The sequence below is a fragment of the Equus asinus genome, chromosome 2 (genome assembly GCF_041296235.1).
Source record: "Equus asinus isolate D_3611 breed Donkey chromosome 2, EquAss-T2T_v2, whole genome shotgun sequence".
Classification (NCBI taxonomy): domain Eukaryota; kingdom Metazoa; phylum Chordata; class Mammalia; order Perissodactyla; family Equidae; genus Equus; species Equus asinus.
Window position 1 is genome coordinate 140,260,652 of NC_091791.1, and position 19,443 is coordinate 140,280,094.

The following is a 19,443-nucleotide window of genomic DNA, read 5'->3' on the forward strand; positions in this document are numbered from 1 at the left end:
TTTACAAGATCATCTTAACCCGGGCCACCCCTGATTCGACCTAAACTTTCACAAATCCACCACCTCCTGGGTCATTGTTCTCAGGCATTTTCTTGCTAGATTGATGAACAAGTGGGTGTATATTCAACAAGACCCCAAATTTATACAGACTTTCAGGGACATGGAGAATCTCCATTTTGCCACATCTCAATTTTTTCATTTTTACCAAGGTGTAATTTACAAACCATGGAATTCGCCTGCTATAAGAGTAGAGTTGATGATTCTTAGTGAATTTATACAATTTTAAAGCCATTGCCACTTCTCTCATCCCCAAGTTTCCTGTCGTGACTATTTATGGTCATTCCCCATTCCTATCCCTAGTTCTAGGTAATCATTGTCTACTCTCTATATCTATGGTTTTGCCTTTACTAGAGATTTCACATAAATGTGCATTTGGTTCTCTCACATAGCATAGTGCGTTTGAGATTCACTCATGTTATTACCTGTATCAATATTATTCCTTTACATTGCTGAGTGTTATTACGTTGTGTGGATATACATTTCATTTATCCATTCACCGGTTGATGGACATTTGGATTGTTTCCAGTGTTGGAATATTGTTAATAATGCTGCTATGAACATTCACATACAAGTTTTTGTTTTGACAGATGTTTTCATTTCTCTTGGGTACATAACTGGGAGAGGAATTGCTGGGTTGTACGGTATGTTCAGGTTTTTAAGAAACCACCTAATTTTTTTCCAGAGTGGCTGTAATCATTTTACATTCCCACCAACAGTATATGAATGTTCCAATTTCTCCACTTCCTTGCAAATACTTGTTATCATCAGACTTCTTGGTTATAGCCATTTTAGTGGATATGTGGTGATATCTTTTTGTGGTTTTAATTTGCATTTTCCTAATGTCCAATGTTGTTGACATCTTTTCATGTGTACATTAGCCATTCAAAAATCATCTTTGGTGAAATATTTATTCAAATCTTGTCTCATTATTGAATTTTGAGAGTTCTTTATGTATTTTGGATACAAGCTTTTATCAGTTATATAAATTACAAATATATTCTCTCAGTCCTTGGCTTATATTTTAGGTTTCTTAATAGTGTCTTTTGAACAGTGTAAGTTTCCTAGCTTTGAAGAAGTCCAATTTAACAATTTTTTTCTTTTATGGATCACGCTTTTGGTGTCATATCTAAAAAGTCTTTGTCAAATTCAAGGTCATAAAATTTTTTTCTAGGTTTTCTTCTTGTTTTGTAACTTTAGCTCTTACGTTTAGTCCTATGATGCATTTAGAGTTATTTGTTTATTTATTTATTTTTTTGCAGGGAAAGATTTGCCCTGAGCTAAGATCTGTTGCCTGTCTTCCTCTTTTTCTTTTCTTTTTTTCCTCCCCAAAGTCCCAGTGCATGGTTGTATATCTAGTTGTAAGTCCTTCTATTTCTTCTACGTGAGCGACCACCACAGCACGGCAACTGACAGATGGGAGGTGTGGTTCCACAACCAGGAAATGAACCCAAGTTGCCGAAGTGGTGAGAGCGCTGAACTTTGACAACTAGGCCATCAAGCCTGGCTCCATTTTGAGTTAATTTTGTGTAGGTACATCTTTTGAACCCTCCTCTTGACAAATGTGGAAACCGAAGCAAAGGGAGTTAGCTCAGGTTCTGAAGCAAACTAGTGCCAGAGCTACAATAGATTGTTAGGGTCCCTTACCGACAGCGTTTGCCCTGATGGGGCATATTTGAGTCCACATCTTCTAGCTTTGAGGCTGCATGATTGTTACCTCTAACCTCACTTGTTAAAAAGTCCTTCTGAATGTCTGAGCCAGGTGTTTTTTATGAGCTCAGGTCCGCTCTGTCTGCTCCTGGACTCAGTAGAAGCACAACTGTTGAGCATCATTGTTTATACACTTGGAGCCAGCTGAGCCCATCTCACCCACGTTTCTTCCAGCTAAATAGCTTTGGCTTCTTTTCCTCCCAGGGGCTGTCTCGGCCCCTCCCAGCCCTTGCACTGCTTCCCGACACTAATGTCCTATACATGGCGCTTGCCACTTAGTGTTGAATGTTACAGCTTTGAAAGCAAGGGGAGGCTGGGAACATGCAGTTGGGTGGATTTCCCAGAGGATGCTGGAGGGAAAACAGCTGCCGACTTCCAGCCCAATTAATCAAGCAAGACAGCTGAGATTATTAGGCCTTTCAATTTCCTGGGCTCTCTTGGAGGGAAGGAAGACCAGGGCAGAGAGACCTGTGAGTAAAGGCTGGTCCAAGGGAACCCAAGAATCATACATGTCACTCAAACACTTACAGAGTTGGTGGTCTATCTTCTCATAGTTTTTATCCAACTGTAATGTCTGTTCTTTTCACCTGATCTTAGAAAGACTGCATCAGCAATTATCTGCTTCTTGATGAAACAAAGTTTTAAATTCTATTTAGGTGGTGGTTTGACAGCAGTGAGTTGGGAGCAACATAGATGTTCATCTTTACAGGAATGGAAAAGGGGTATCTGGTGGAGGCATGCTACAGAGTGTTCTGCAGGAGATGGATGCATTAAACCAGGTGTGCATGTACACACAAGTGTGGAAAGACCTTAAATATATAGAGTTGAGTACAAAAAAGAAAGAAAAAGATATAGAGCACAACATGAATAATATTGATCAAAACCACGTACACCCTCAAAACAACACTTCATGTTTTGCAAGTATGCATACTTTTATCAGGACATACCTCAATCACCTAAGAGCAGTTGTCTAGTGTGGGGAGCGAAATGATGGTGGGGGTCTGTATTAGTTTCCTGTGGCTGCTGTAACAAATTAGCACAAACTGGGTAGCTTGAAGCAACAGAAATGTGTTCTCTCAAGTTCTGGAGGTGAGGAGTCCACAAGCAGTATCACTGTGCTGAAATCAAGGCATTAATCCCTCTGGAGGCTGTAGGGGAGAAGCCACTCCCTGCCTCTTCCAGCTTCTGGTGGCTGCTGGCTTGTGGCCACACCACCCCCCGCCTTCAACGCCAGCATCTTCAAACCTCTCTGCTCCATCTTTACCTCACCTTCACCTGTGTGTCAGGTCTCCCTCTGCCTCCCTCTTATAAGGACACATGTGATTGCCTTTAGGGCCCCCCAGATAATCCAGGATGTAATCTCCCCATTTAAACTCCTTAATTGCATCTGCAAAGACACTGTTTTTTTGCCATGTAAGGAAACATTCACAGGTTCCTGCGATTAGGATGTGGATGTCTTCTGGGGAGCCATTTTTCAGCTTACCACAGGGTCCTTTACTCCTTTTCTTGGACACCTGCCACGAGATCTCTCTGCAATTCACATTGGCTCAACTTTCAAACGTATCAAGAATTGACCAACTTCCGCCACCTCCGTGGCTCCCAGCCATCCTAGGTGAAGCCACCATCACGTCTCACTGGCCTCTTACCTTACCTGCTTGTCTCCCCACAATGCATTGTCTACACAGCAGCCAGAGTATTTCTTTTCAAACCTCAGTTAGATCACATTAATCTTCTGCTTTTCATTCTTTTACTCTGCTTTATTTTCTCTTTACAGCATTTATTCACCAGTTGTCATATATTTATTTACTTGTTTATTGTCTATCTCCTCGACCAAAATAAGCTCTCCAGGAGCAAACACTTTGTTTTATTCTCAGCAGAAAAAAAACAGTGCCTAATACATCATAGACACTCTAAATAGTTGTTGAATGAATAATGGAAAAAAGAAATAAGTATAAAGAGAGAGGGGCTCTGCATAGACTCATAGTGAAGATGTGTCATAAACGAAGGAGTACAATTTACTCTGCTGTTCTACTGTCCAAGGAAAATATGAGTAACTGTAGAGCCTTAAGGTTACATAGCAGGATAGATGGCTTCACCTTCAGGCCACACTAGAGTCCTGTGGTCAGTTAGTGGACATGCCCCAGGAGTAATTCCTCTGGAGACCGGAGTGGATTTTCCATGGGAAAATCATTGCTCTTTGTGTACTACGCTACTGGCCAATAAAAAAGGTCAGTTAGTGGACACATTTGGATCAAGTCAGGCATCTCAATATCTGGAAAGTCATGTCTGTCCCACCCCTATGAGAGGGGCTCCCTCCCTCTATACTTTGAGAGCACTGCCAGCTCCCCTCTGGCATGGCCCTTGCCATACCCTGTTGTACTGGCCTATATAACCGTCTCTGTGCCACACCAGAATTCTGTGTGGAAAGGTATGATGTTTTAGTCATCTTTATACACTGACTGTTGAATGGATAAATAATATGAACATACATTTCATTTCACTCATTCAATTCAGTGAACATTGATTGATGCCATGTGTCTCGTTGTGTTGGTCTAGGGATTGTGTGTTATACCCTCTGTGTGGATAGAACCTCCAGACTTCTGCTGGGGCAGGAGAGGAGCAGTTGCCAGGCAATCAATGGGACAGACAAGATCTGGGGCTCTAATTGCTCCTCATAAAGACCCTCACCAATCCTCCTGTTGTTAGCCTTTTCTTCACTTCTGCTTCTGGATCTACCCAGCACCACTAATTTCTGGGCCTTTGGGGGTGCTGCAGGATAAATTGAGGTGCTTCTTATCTTCACTATAAGGGCTTACGATTCAGCTTTCTCAGGACGGCTCGGTCAGGAACCACCCATCCATTTGCTTTCTAGCTTCAAGAAATCTGTTGCTCTTTTCTCCTCTTCTCTGGACTTCGTCTTTGTGAGTTCATACCCCCTTGTGCCTCCATCTTTTTGGTGGGATTTGAGTAGGAAAGGCTACTGTGTTTGTTGAGAGTGCATCTGTGTTGATTTCCTATTGCTGCATAACAAATTACCACAAATGCAACGGCTTAAAACAAATTTATTATCTTATAGTTCTGAAGGTTGAAGGTCCAACATGAGTCTCACTGGGCTAAATCAAGAGTTTGGCAGGGTTGCATTCCTTTCTAGAGGCTCTGGATGAAACTCTGTTTTATTGCCTTTTCCAGCTTCTAGAAGCTGCGTACATTCCTTGGCTTTTGTCTGCTTCCTCCATCTTTAAAGTCAGTGACAGTGGGTCAAGTCTTTCCACACTGCGTCACTCTGACCTCCTCTTCCTTCTCCCTCTTCCATCTTTCGGGACTCTTGTGATTACATTGGGCCCAACCTGGATAATCCAGAATAATCTCCTTATCCTAAAGTTAGCTAGTTACCAACTCTACCTGCAACCTTAACTCCTTTTGTCACGTAAAGTAACATATGCCCAGGTTCCAGAGACTAGGACATGGACATCTTGGTGGGAGGAGCATTATTCTGCCTATGGCAGCATCATTAAGTGGAATTTAGAAATATGAAATTGAGTTTTCAAAATTACCAGAATAAGTTCATTTGCCACCATCTTCTCTCAAGACTTAAAATGACTCCAGGCTCCAAAGAAACTTGAATTTTTTGTACAATCCACACTTCTTAAATTTTGCATAGGAGTTTCCAAAGATGTATAGAAAATGAGCAATACTTTCTCTGAAATCATTTCATTCCTGCAAGGAAGTAGTAGATAAGCTTTTGTTTTAAGAACTTCAAGTAACTGTAGTGGACTGAATAGTGTCTCCCCAAAAGAGAAGTCTGAGTCCTAAGCCCCAATAGCTGTGGATGTCAACCTCTTTGGAAAGGAGGTCTTGGCAGATGCAGTTAAGGATCTCACGATGAGATAATCCTGGATTTAGGGTAGACCGTAAATCCAATGACTGGTATTCTTGTAATAGAAAGAAGAAGGAAATTTGAGACACACAGACACAGAAGAAAGGCTGTGTAAAGATGGAGGCAGAGGTTGGAGAATAGCCACAAGCCAAGGAATGCCAGGATTGCCAGCAACCACCAGAAGCTTGGAGAGACAAGGAATATGTTCTCTCTCACAGCCTCCAGAAGGAACCCGCGCTGCCGACACCTTGATTTTGGACTTCTGGTCTTCACAACTATGAGAGAATAGATTTCTGTTTTTTTTTTTTTTTTAAAGATTTTATTTTTTCCTTTTTCTCCCCAAAGCCCCCCGGTACATAGTTGTGTATTCCTCGTTGTGGGTTCTTCTAGTTGTGGCATGTGGGACGCTGCCTCAGCGTGGTCTGATGAGCAGTGCCATGTCCGCGCCCAGGATTCGAACTAACGAAACACTGGGCCGCCTGCAGTGGAGCGCGCGAACTTAACCACTCGGCCACGGGGCCAGCCCCATAGATTTCTGTTTTTTGAAGCCACCTAGTTTGTGGTAAATTGTTGTGGCAGGCCTAGGAATCAAGTATAGTAATCCTTTAGCCAATTTCTCCTGTCAAGTAATAAATACACACGTTGTGTTAACTTCATTTTACTCAGAGAGGCTATTCGTCCACTGTGAGAGCTGCCCCTGTAACCTTCAGAATGTGTAGAGGCCATTTCTATAAAGGCAAAATCAAATGGAAATGTGCAATAACCGTCTGGTTCATATAGGAAAGACAACCTAAGATTTATTGAGGCAGGCTCTGTGTTAAATGTTTTACAGTCATTATTTTATGCAATCCTCATAATATCTCTATGAGGGGGTTACTATAATAATGTCTTTGTTATGGGCTTGGAAACTGTAGCAGAGAAAGGTTAAGCAACAGAAAAAAGATTCTAATCTAGGTCTTTCAAAACCCTAAGTATTTATGCCTAAAGAGCCTAATTGGCAGTTGAAACTGATCAAATCTTCTAAACAATTGTTCATATTTCCCCTTTCCATCATCTATATAGAAAAAGCTAGAAAGTTCAAGGGTTCCTGGAGCCAACTCTGAAAGTTAAAAAAAAAAAATGATGAGTTGAATAAATCCAGAATATTCCTTCATTTTCATATCAGACCCAAAGGCTTTCTCCTAAGAGAAGCTGCTAAAGAGTCAAGTCATTAAAAAATACGTTAGAAGCTGCTGCATAGATCTCACTGATACTCATTTGATTAAGAAAATATTATCTTTCCCCACAGCTAGGTTTTTGTCAGAGATGGGAAAAGATAACTGAACTGGCAGGTCAAAGGCTCAGAGAATTCATTACTAAGATAATAGAAAAAAGGGGAACTTCGAGAGGCCCTTTGCGACTTACCAGAGTTTGCAGGGCGATCGTTCTTTCCAGGGTCTCCACAGACCCTTGTTCAGCTCAGAAAGTAAAGACCAGTTGATAAGCCTGGTGCACAGTAGGTGACCCCATGGATTATCTTCGTGGCAAACACCTTGAGCAGCTTCCCTTTCACTTTATGGCAAGTTGGTTTAAACAAAATTAAAACGAAAGCCAGTCAGTGGCTGTAACCGCAATCCCAGGGTCACAGCTGCGTGACTAGTTTGAGTAGAAAATAAGCTCCCATCTCTTTTATCTTTCAGTATTGAGATTACGTCTTTTTTGCTGCCAGAATCCCCCATTCTGGTGATAAGTCTCAGGGTTTACTCATTCTATGATAGTAATCCTGGTTACAATCTCTTTGTGGAGAGAAAACCCAAAATTCAGATCCTTCCATCCTGCCTCCTGCTGCCACATGCTGCTCCTGTCACAGCCCAGGCCGACGGCTGCTCTAGAGCTGGCCTTGACTGGTCTGGTTGCAGGAAGGCTGGGAGCTCAGAAGCTGGGGCCTGGGCCATGCCCCCTCTCTTCTTGGTGTCACTGCCATGGTGGTGTCATGTGTGGAGGGGAGCGTGCTGATGGAGGAGGTGGGAAAGGTGCAGAGCCCTGGGGTATCCTCGCCCAGGCTTGTCTCCAGAGGCCTGCGGCCCTTCCCCTCCAGTCTCAGGATCACTTCCTATAGCTTCACCCCCAGTCCCCCAACCCCATCACCCAGAAGTTCTTCCTCTTCCACTGCCAAGGACTTCCCCTGGGCTGGCATCTGTGCTGACACCAGCACTTTTCCCAGAGTGTTGGTTGGGTCAGAATAATCCAAGGTATAGGATGTGTGCTGTCACCAGGGCAGTGGTAGAAAATAAAATTGGATAGCCAAGGTGCAGCCAGACCGTGGTGGACCTGGGATGATTGGCCAAGGGATCCTTGGAGGATTTTGAACTGGAAGGGAATCACCTGCCTGAAATCCCACCTCCACTTCCAGCCACTGCAGCCTATGTCTCAAAGATGTTGATTTTTCAGTAGTGTGCCTGGGTACCTGAGGCAGGAAGATGGTGAGAGGTGACTTACTGTGCCCACCCCTCCCGGCTCATCCTGGGGAGCCTTCCTTGGGATCTCTTCCCTCAGTCATTGTCCTCTCTATTTCTGATTCTGTGAGTGAGCTGGAGACTTGAGACCTCTCAGCACCTAAATTATGTTTGAGACGCTCTCCCCATTTCCTGAGTCAGCTGCTGACTCCATCTCCTTGACTCTCTTCTCTTCCTTCAGCCGCTGTTCCAACCAAGGCTGTGTATTAGTGAAAGAAGGTGTTTGGAAGGAATGCTACATCAAGGACTTCCTTTCCTTTCAAGGCAGGGTGGGAGGGCAGGGAGTGGAGGGAAACAGGCACCAGACTGGGTGCTCAGAGCCCCGAGTGTGGGGTTGGGCTCTGCTGACCAGCCTTGGCACGTCCCCTTGCCAAGACTCAGTTTTTCCATCTGTGAAACAAAGGAGTTAATCAAGATGACTCCTAGAGGTACATCCAACTCTCATCTGATGACTCAGTTTTGAAACCCTGCTTACTCATTTTCTATTATTTTCTGAACACTTGACACTCCGGTTGCAGTTCCCTCTCCTCTCTGTACTCTGTCGGCACAGAATGGCATTCTAATCACCTTGGCACTGATATATTTCACAGCATTTTTTTATCTCAGAGAATCTTGAGAGTGATATAGACAAGCACAAATTTGATACAAACTAATTTTTAATGTGGCTCTTCCCTCCCTCCCTCCCGCTCTGTCTCTACCATTTATCAGGGTGTCTGTTTACACCTGTCTCGGGTGCATTTGTTTGCTTAAAGCTCAAGGGATGCAGAGATACAGCACTTTTGAGATTGCTGGAAGCTTCTGGAAATGGGCTGCCACTTTTTCTGTTACTTCAGAGGGAAGGGCAGGGAGAGGAGTCCCTGCTCAGACCCTGACAACCTTGCTTCTCGTTTCTTGAGCCCAAGATCTCTTGGGAGCTGGCTCTACCGCTAATTCACCTGGTGACCTTGGGCAAGTTATCGGACTTCACGGAGCCTCAGTCTCCTCCCTGTAAAATGGGGATCATAACTGCGTCCACCGTGTTAGGTGGTTGGAGACTTCCTGCTTCAGAACCGCCTGAAGTACTTGTCCCAAATCCAGGTTCCCGGGCCCCAGGTCAAACCTACTGAATTGGCATCTCTGGAGTTGGGGCTCAGAATCTGTGCTTTCAACAGCTTTCCCAAGAGACACTTTCGTAGGCTAAAGTTTGAGGACCCGTCCCTTAAATGTATGATGCTTCCTAGCTCATCCAGCATTTTAACCCGCATCCACTCTCTCAAACATCACTGTGACTCTGAGAGGTAAACAAGGTGGCCTCCCTTCCTCTTTATACGTGGAAAACTGCTGTCCATGGCCACACAGTGTCCCCAAACCCCAACACCCAACATCCCCTTCCATTTTTCTCTCCCGTGGCTGAACCTTCTTGCAGGAAAGGATGCTGGGATGCAGCCCGTCCCAGAATTTGGCTTGACTTCTTTTCATATCTTTGTGTTCAGTGGGTGAGTTTCCTTGCTCCTGTTTGGCAGATAGCCATCATCTCCCTCTATAAACGTTTTTATCTGCTGCTGCTTTTATCTTATCAGACCCTCAGTATGTCTTCATCTTTCTGCTCCTAAAGATAATTCTTGCTTTGCTTTATGTCATACGTGTCATCTCAGTCTTGGCTCAAAATAACGAATAGATTTGTTTCCAGTGAGGAAAGAAAGCTGGCAGCTCTCTGCTTAGATGGAGCGAGAGTTCTGAGCTTTCACCTTCTGCTCCCCGCCATGCCCTTTCAGGGACTTGGCTGTACACTTCGAGAGATGCATAGGGCCCCGGTCCCCCAGCATTGTACGGGGGACAATGTTGAGTGCCACAATGAACTGAATAAATAGGAATGAGTTGGGAGAAAGTGGGGTGCTGTAGTCTGGACAAGCTGAGGCAGTGTCTTGGGTCATGGCTGCCCACATCTACAGTAGAGACAGGAAATATGCCAGGATCAGGGCGGGGCTGGGGGGTGGTTATAGTCACCTTATCTGCAAACTGAGTAGCCCAGAATGCAAGTGAATTGGCTCTTCTGAGAGAAGCAATGACCTCCCACCCCAACCCCTGCCTTGGGGCACTTGGTTTGCAAGAGACATCAGATTTGACTGCTGGAAACCAAGTGAGTCGAGTCCTAGGGCTTCTGTGGGAGGTTAAGGATGCAAAGGTGATTGTTCCTGTGACACTGCAGAACCATCACCACGGGGCAGTGAGAGATGGCAGGATGGGGATGCAGCGGGGTGTGGGGGTGCAAAGCCAACAGACTTTAACACCTATCATTAGCTTATTACAAAATGTATTGTTTACATTTCTTTTAATAAAACTTGCTATGATACACAGGGGCAGCATACACCTGCACAGTGGTACCCGGCTCCAGGCCTGGCTGCCCTCCAGAGCGGGAGGACTCTAGTGTGGTCCTGTTTGCGGGCAGAGTTAAACTGAGGCTTCATATCATGGGCATCTCAGATATGAGTTTCCCCAAAGAACAATGGACTCCTGTAATGATCCCACCATAGACCAGGGTTTCTCCACCTCAGCACTATTGACATCTTGGGCAGGGTAGGTCTTTGTTGTGGGGGAAGTCCCGTGTGTGGTAGGATGTCCAGCAGCTTCTCTGGCTTCCACTCATGGACGCCAGGGGCCCACATCCACTCACTCCCAGTTGTGGCAACCAGAATGTCTCCAGATGCTGTCAAATGTCCCCTGGGGCCAAAATTGCCCCTGGTTGAGAACTGCTATCATAGAGGAACAAGAAGAACATATTTTCAGATACTGTGGGACTTGGAATGGTTAGAAAAACACAAAACCTTTCTGTGAGGGTGTGGCCTAAGAGTTACCCGGAGATGGCCAATTTAGCACAGCCCCTCCCTTGTTCTTTGAGGCCTTGTCTGAGGATGGCCCCTATGACCTGGGACCTCCACCTCTCCCTTCTCCCAGGCTTTAGAGCCACTGTCCCAGGACCGTCCTGGGCCAGGTCTTGCTTCTGACTTCCTTTGGGTGCTGTTCATCATGCAGCCAGACACCCTGCCTCTGTAAGGCTAGATTCTAGAACCGCTCCCTGCATGGATTATCCTGTATTCCCTCCACTGCTGCTTCTTAGTGGCAACTTCCTCGGCCAAGAATCACCCTTTCTAGCTCGTTTGAGACTGAGTCATTACCTAGCTCACAGGCAGCCCTGTTGCACCCTCCGGAGTGTGCCTCAGGGAGGAGGGAGCAGCCGGGACCAGTGTCCAGCACTCTGCCACCACTGTGCACCAGGCCTTCTTGGCCTGATGTGTGTCCCCACTCCTTGGATCCAAATCTGCCCTGGCAACTAAATCATCTGAGATGCTTCTTAAATTCCAGCTTCAGGGTCATCCCCCAGGAGGGCCTGGAGCCTGGGAGTCTGCTTTCGCACAGGCTTCCCAGGTAACAGGGCACTGCCGGGCTCAAGAGAGACCGAGAGCTGACCTTGCTCTCGAGCAGCTCAGTCTCCCATGCCGTCACCCAGCCCTTCCTTCTGTTGACCCTGCACTTGCTGATCTAGTTTCCAATCCTTGATTTCACTTTTCTTGTCTTTACATTTATTTTTGAGTTGAGAAATCCAAAGTGAGACAGTTGTGTAGAAATCCAAATCAGTTACCAGACGTCCACACGGGTGCTGGGCGTGGAGGCCATGGGTGGTGAGGTGAGGGTCCAGGGTTAGGAGTCAGAGTCAGAAGGCTGGTTAGGATCCTACTTCTACATCGCTGCATCGATTCCTCTCTACAGACTTTGTTTCTCCATCCATTAAACGGGGTTGGACAGAAAGTGCGTTTCAAAATCCTTTTAAAGTGATGGGATTCCATCCTGCCTTCAAATGAAAACTTGTTTGGAACTCCAATATAAAAAGCAGTGAAAACATAGTTTGAAGAGGGAACAGTCCTCCAGATCCCACACTCTCAGCCTTCTCTGTGGTCCCTCCTGTCCCCAAAGCTTCGCTAGAGGAATCCGGGGCTCCACACACACAGAGTGAGGTACCCAGGGCCTACTCTCTGCCTTGGCATTTGTCGCTGGCGTGCACAATGCCTGGCCTCTGGGCGTGAGCAGCCACAGCTTCATTTTCCTTTCCCACTTTAAAGTAAATTAAATGGAAATACTCCCCCCGCCCTTAGGTAAAAACTCCAACAGGCCCATAATTTTCAGCTCACTCTCAGTTAATATGGTCACTTTAAGTCACAAAACACAGTCTCAATTCCATTGTGTCTGCTCCAAGGGATTAACCAAAACTCTGAACTTAATTTTATGGCAAATCTTTGCACCTTCTCTGCCCGCTTCCATTCCAGCTTGCTAGGCGATTTGTGACTCCTCCAGGGTCAGAGAGGAGGGAGAAAAGAGGTGGTAAATAAGGAGTTGATCAGTGCCCGAAGCTGGCCTCGTGCTCGCTGGGTCAGTAGACATGGACTGCTGTGTTTCCAGTGAGGGGCTCCCCTGGGCTCCTCACCCCTGGAGCTCTCCCGCAGATCCGTTGATCTGGTGGGTGCATCTCTATTCCCGGGGGCTGCTGGTCATGCTCCTCCCTAGGAGTCCTGAGTCCATCTCCAGCTTTGTGCTGCTGAGCTTGCCCTGCCCCTCCCGCTAGTGCGGTTGATTAGGGCCCAGGACAATTCTGCTACCCCCTGAAACTCTGGGAGCGATGGAACCCAGAGCAGCCGCCCTGATGCTCTCCTGCCGCTTTCTGAGGTGCAGGTTAGGTGGCTGCCCTCCATGGCTCAGCTGCGGGGAGCACTGTCAAAGCTCTCGGAGGGGGCCCAGGGTGGCCCATCATTCATGAGACTTGAGGTACTATGGAATAAGGAATATATTCTAGCATTGAGACCATACACAACTGAGGGAGGCACTGGGGAAGGAAAGGTTTGAAAAGAGGAGCTGAAGGTCAGAGAAAGGTCACGAAGCAGCCTTAGCACAGCTGACTTCTCAGCGCCCTCAGGGACACCTGAAAGCTGGGCTGTCCCAGCTGCTGGAGTAGGACCATGAAGGGGGCAGGGACAGAAGTCTGTGGAAGGTTGTCTGTTCATCATGGCTGCTACCTTGGAATTTACAGCTAGGTGTTTGTGGGCCTGAGGTCACTGCTGCTCGGTGAGGTCAACAGCCGGGAAGGAGAGCTGGCGACCGTGCAGGGAAAAGTGAAAACAAACTGGAACCCACAGGCCCTCTGTGTTTGTCTCTCACCTCCCTTAACTCACAGCAAACACTGGAGGGTGAGGGCAGCTTCTCCACTTCCGCCTCCCAAACCCCACACAAGTTCACGTTCAAGAAACTCAAATCCGGAACATTCTGTAAAGGAGATTCTGGGAAATGCAGTACCCAGTGAAAACAAATTGACACTAGAACAACCCAGCACAAGGAGTTGTGAAGCTGGTGCTCTCCTTTTTTGTTTTTTTAATTCGATACTTTGCTTTTTACTCACATCTGTTATATCTTGGTGACTAGTAAAAACTTCCAATTTTAACATGCTGTTACCCATTCCATGATTCTTACCTTTCATTTGGCACATTTAAGAGCATCCCTCAAAGAAGCAAAAACTCACAAGCCAATGATGCACCATTTGCAACTTGCTCTTGAGGGAACCAGCAAAGAGCTGTTCTCTGGCCTGGGGCTACTTTTGAAAATGCAATCAGTGGAGCAAGAAGGTCATGGGGGAAAGGAGCATATCTGTGACACACTCAAGCTGGTGACTAGGACGTTAGTCATCAGTTTCAGATACTGGAAAAGAAAACTCATTAAAATAACTCACATTCACAGGAGTTGTTGGTTGTATTTTCCAAGTTACAAAATTTAAGACTAAATTTAAAGGTATTAGTGTGCATCACTAGCCCCACATGGAGATGGGTAGCAGCTGCCGGGGATGCTACAGTCAATTAATTGCTGTGTTTTCCCACAGTGTGGTGCAAAGCAGTGGAAGGGAAAATGCTGGAAATTGCTTTTAAGGATGAGCCAGTTGGAGCAACCAGCTGACCTCCATCCATGCTTTGTTGCGAGTTTCCGTGGGTGTGGCACACACCGCCACCAATCCACTGAGGTGGCGATTCATTCTAACCACTGCTTACCAGACAGTCTAACAACTTTGACTCAGGGAGAGAGGGCTTGGGAAGGTGGGGTGAGTGGCCTCACTGCAGAGCTGTCAGAAGAGAGGAGGCAGACGAAAGGAAGAAGGAGGCCAAGATGCTAAGAAATCTACAGGGTGTAGAAATGTACAACCTGGTGGGGCAGGTATAGAGAAAAAGACTCATCCTCTGCTTGTGAATAGAAACTTGGTTCTCTGGCTCTAGATCCCCAAGAACGCTCACACACCCAACTATATCCTCTTTGCTTGTAAAATCTGTGTCCTCCCACTCTCCCTTCATCCAGCTAGGGAAGGCAATATTGTGCAAGAAAATGAACAATATTGATAATAATAGCCAACACATGTTCGAGCACTTATTGTGTGCTCGGACTATTGTAAGTACATTAAACATGTTAGGTCATTGATTTCTCACAGCAACCTTATAAACTGGATACCGTAATTGTCCCATTGTCGTCATGCAGAAATGGAGGCACAGAGAGGTTGTAAAGCAGGTCCAGATGGGAGAGAAGGTGAATTGGCTTATGTAGGGATTAAAAGCATTAACTTTGAATTCAGGCCATGAAATACTAGACATTTGGCTTTGGACAAGTTGATTAACATAAATGAGTTTTAGTTTTTCATCTAGAAAATGGGAATAATCATAGTTCCTCTGTCTCAGAGCTGTGGGGAGGGCTAAACATTATTGTGGCATTTATATGCCTGGTACATAATAAGAGTTCAATAAATGGTCTACTGTTACCATTGCCTCCTAGGATCTTTCAAGTCTTTTTCACCCCAGTTGCCAACCTCCCCCTCAAATGCCCTCTTTTGCCATCTAAAACCTGTGTGTGTGCATGCATGTGCACGTGTGTGCCTGCACACTCCTGGTCACTGGGGAAGAAGGGAGAGGGAGAAATGGGGCAGCCACTCAGAACTCAGCCCAGCTCTGGGAACTATGCAATTGGCTGCAGCATCCCTGGGGTGTCATCTACCTGCCACCTTTTGTTTGTTGATTTATTTTGATTTGACACACCAGGGCAGATGGCTGGGGGAAAGGGAGTTGGTAAGAGTCAATATTTGGTGACATGTGAATAATGCACTTGCAGAATTAATCAGCCTTATCATTTTTGGCTGGTTGCCATGACTGTGGAAAGTCGTGTGTCTTGAGTAAGTCAGAGTAAAGGGATCACCGCAGATCACTGCTCTTTGTTTTTCTCAATCAAGGCTCCTCACAGCATCCCTGACCTCCCAGTCAAGGCCGTGCTCTCAGGCACCGTAGGTACTGCAAATGACAAGAGGCTCATGGATGCCCCTGGATGAGGGGATGGACCGTGTGTATTTTAGGGCAATTGTTCAAAGACCAGAAGACAGGCTTGGGAAACAATAGAATTACCAGCATTTTGTTTTGCCATGTAAGTGCATTAAAAAGAAAAAAAAGCCACCAATATCTATAAAATGGCATTTTAATACCCAAAAGCAGGAAGGACAGAATTTCGGAATGAGGATAGTTCTTTAAATAGAAGAAATTTAGTTTAATGAAAAAACTCTCCGTCATCCTTATTTTTTCCCATTTCGTTGATGATTAGTGAAAGCTTCCTAACACACTGGCCATGTAAGTGTACTTTATATATACGGAGGTGAGAAGACAGAACCCCTGAAACAGAGCTTCATTTGGAATTCCTGTGGGTATGATTACTGGAGACTTGGAGGCAGAGCAATCAGCTACTCCGGGCCTCGGTGTTCCCAGTTATAAAATGGGTATATCAATTCCCACCTTGCTTCCTTCATGGGGTGATTCTGAGGATTAACTAGATGATAGAGGTGGAAACAAGTGCTCATCTCTTACCGTATTTGGGTGGTCCACGGGGGCCACAACTGTGTGTCTTTCTTTGGCGTCCTTAGTGTCTGTTGCATAGAAAGTGCTCGATACAAGTCTACTGAATGAATAATACAGCAAGTCAGATGAGTGAATGCAGAGCCAGGAATCCAAACCAGACAGGAGGGGAGGGCACTCCCAGGACAAGGGCTTAGCTATACCTCCTTCCCCTTTCCAGGTTGGCCATTGCTTATTCATATTCATAAAGCCTCGATTCAATACTTAACAAGAGTCTTAAATCTCGAGCAAACTCCACCTGCTATCTCTGGAATCCATTTAATTTTCTTTTCCTTGGGGAAGACATTTCCAGTAGTGACTGTTGTTAGTATTTGTGACACAACAGGTTAGGGTATTGACTTTGGAGCCGGGCTGCCTGGGTTCAAACACCGCCTCTTCCACTTATAAGCTGCATGCTCTTTGGCAAGTTACTTAACCTCTCTGTGTCTCAGGTTACTCATTTGCAAGTGGGGATCACAACAGAAGCCTCCTCATGAGATTTTATGAGGATGAAATGAGTTAGAGCATGCCAAGTCCTTAGCATCGTGCCTGGCACATGGGGGGCACTCAGTAAATGTTAGTCTGCTGTTATTAATGCTTAGAGGCTGCAGTGAGACCCCTTCAAAGAACAGAGACAGAAATTATCCTTTGAGGGTCCAGCTAGATCCCAGCAGCCATGAGCAGAATCTGAGAGAGACCGCTTGGCTCCCAAGCCTCTGAGACTTGATTAATTTGTCAAGTCAGGCAATGCCAATTTGTTCACAAGGGCATGGTCACCATGGGAACTAAGAAAAAGGAGAGGCCCCCAGACAGTGGTGAGCAAGGTCCATCTGAGCTTTGTCTTGGTTGGCGGTGGTGCCAGGAACATTAAACATCACCATTTAAGTCTTCCCAACCTGCTGATAAGGGAGACCCAACAGTGAAGACAGCTGCCCCGGCAGTCTTAACAATTGCCATCTTCCACCTGCCTAACTCCTCTCTGTCCTGATCTAGGACCATAAAACATCGTTCCGCAGCTAGTGGGCTTCCCTCCCAGATCCATCTTCAAGAGGAGAATGGCTTGATGTATCAGTCCCGCGACCATGGTCAGTTGTTCTCTGTGCCTGTCCTAAGACCAAAGGTCAGACCATGGACCATGGTCAAGTCACTAAGTGAATACCGGCCACATCGCGAAGCCTCTCAGCAGACAGCTGTCACCCCTTTTCTTACTTTGAACTTCTGTGGGCAGAAGTCTTTCTGTGCCAGCTGACACATAGACAAAGGAGCAGCTCTCGAGTCCAGCCAGGGCCAGTGGCCAACGCGCTGTGCACATTGCTGACAGGAGCATTCAGCGCCCTGAACAGGATCGGACCCACCTGGAACCAAAGTCCCCAGGTGGCTCTTCCTTCTAGCAACTAACTCTGCTGCTGAGCCAGGCAGATGCTGCCGGAGACTCAAAGTGCTTTGTGAGAGTTAATTTAGGGAGTAAAACAAGCCACATCAAGCCTCCATTTGTCCTGGAACAGTAGTGACTAAGAGCGGGGCTTTGCCTTCCTCTGCGTCATCAAATAAAAGTCGACCTTAGTGACAGGAATATGAACTGGATTATGTTGGAGTGGTTTTCAAAACGCCCTGGATCCTTGTAACAAGAAATTAGGTCTCAGCAGCGCAGAAGGAGCCAGAGAGGAGTCAGAGAACTTTTTTCTCTTCCCCACACACTCCAGGCCGCTCGTGCTCCAAGCTGTCACTTGTGCTGCTGTTCCAGGACAATGGAGTGGCACAAAATGCCTTTTGTCCCTGTCTCTGGCAAACACCCATCCTCCAAACCTCAGCCGGAACAACAGATCCGGAAGGAGCTTGCGGGCATCTGGGTCAGTGCTTCTCAATCCTTTCACGGCCGAAACCCCTTTCAGTAGTTTACTCCCTGGGCCCCAGGTTTTAAAAGATTTTGTCTCCCAGATGAATAGCATTTACCAAACAATAAGATAGTTAACCAAACACATATAATTGTCAACTGAACTTTTGATTGGCAAATGACCAGGCTGAGTTCATCTAATTCCAGCCTAAAGCAAAGAAACTTGATGTTTTTAGCAGTCTGGGGCAGCCTGCTCTCCAGTAACTGTGTGACTTCAGTAGGCTTTCTGGCAGGAGATAGCCAGAGGAAGCCTATGACTATTTTCTAGGCTCTCTGGAGGTCTGGGGGCCCTCTATTGCCCTCACTTGTCAAGTGAATTCATTTATTTGTTACGTGGGGACAAATGGACAGGTAGCTGACATTTAAGGCATCTCTACCACGTACAGGAGATTGTGCTAGGCCCTCTCACATATGTGATCTCATTAAGAACACGTGTTACCTTTATGAGATGGGTAGTGCCACCATATCATTCCTATTTTACAGATGGGGAAACTGAGGTAAGGGTAGTAACTTTCTCAAGGGAATACAACTTGTAAGTGACAGAGTTAGGACACTGATTCAGGGTGTTTCGTTCTGTTTTAATAGCTGTGTTGAGACATAATTCACATCCAATGCAGCTCACCCATTTAATGTGCACAATCCAGTGGTTTTCAGTGTGTTCACAGAGTTGTGCGACCATCACTACAGTCCACGGTAGAGAATTTCATCACCCTGTAAAGAAACCCCGTGCCTATTAGCAGTCACTCCCCATTTCTCCCAACTCCCCCTCCCACTCCTGGGCAACCACTAATCCACTTTCTGTCACTATGGAGAGACTTGCCTATTCTGGACGTTTCATATCAATTGACCCAGGTTTTTAGACAAAATTCCTTTTCACGATTTTATAGACTATTTCTTATTTAACTTTGAAACTACATAGAATGCACAAATGCTCCATCCTTCTCTTTCGAAGCACACAAAAATGCAAATATCATTCCATACCAGGGTATAAAATAGCAAGCAGTTATTTAGCTGTCATACGCTAGATTTGAGTGGCCACATTTCCCGTTCTGTCATACGGCTTTGCCAGGCAACCACCCAGCACTCGGAGAGGAGACCTCCCGTTCTTGCCCTCTGTAAGACCTCTCCTCATTTGGTTTTGAGCTGGGTCACCAAAGCTGCCTTCAGTGTCTCCTGGTGTGTCTCCCTCTGAGTTGCGAGGGTCCCAGCCCAGGTGGTGTCTCTCAGGTCCCCTCCCCAGCTGAGAGACAGTTCTGTGTTCCCAGCTCTCCTGTTCGCTTCTCCTTAACCTTCCCTTCCCTGCAAATTGCTGCTGGCAGCATGATGTATTCTCCTGCCACAGCCCGTGGGGATGTTCAACACCCATGTCTAATAGTTTCCCGTATAGAAGTCCCCTCTTGTCAGCTGCTTTGTCTCCCAGGTTCAGGCGCTGTTTTCCCAGGTGATTAATTATCCCGGCTAGATTTGTCTTTCGGT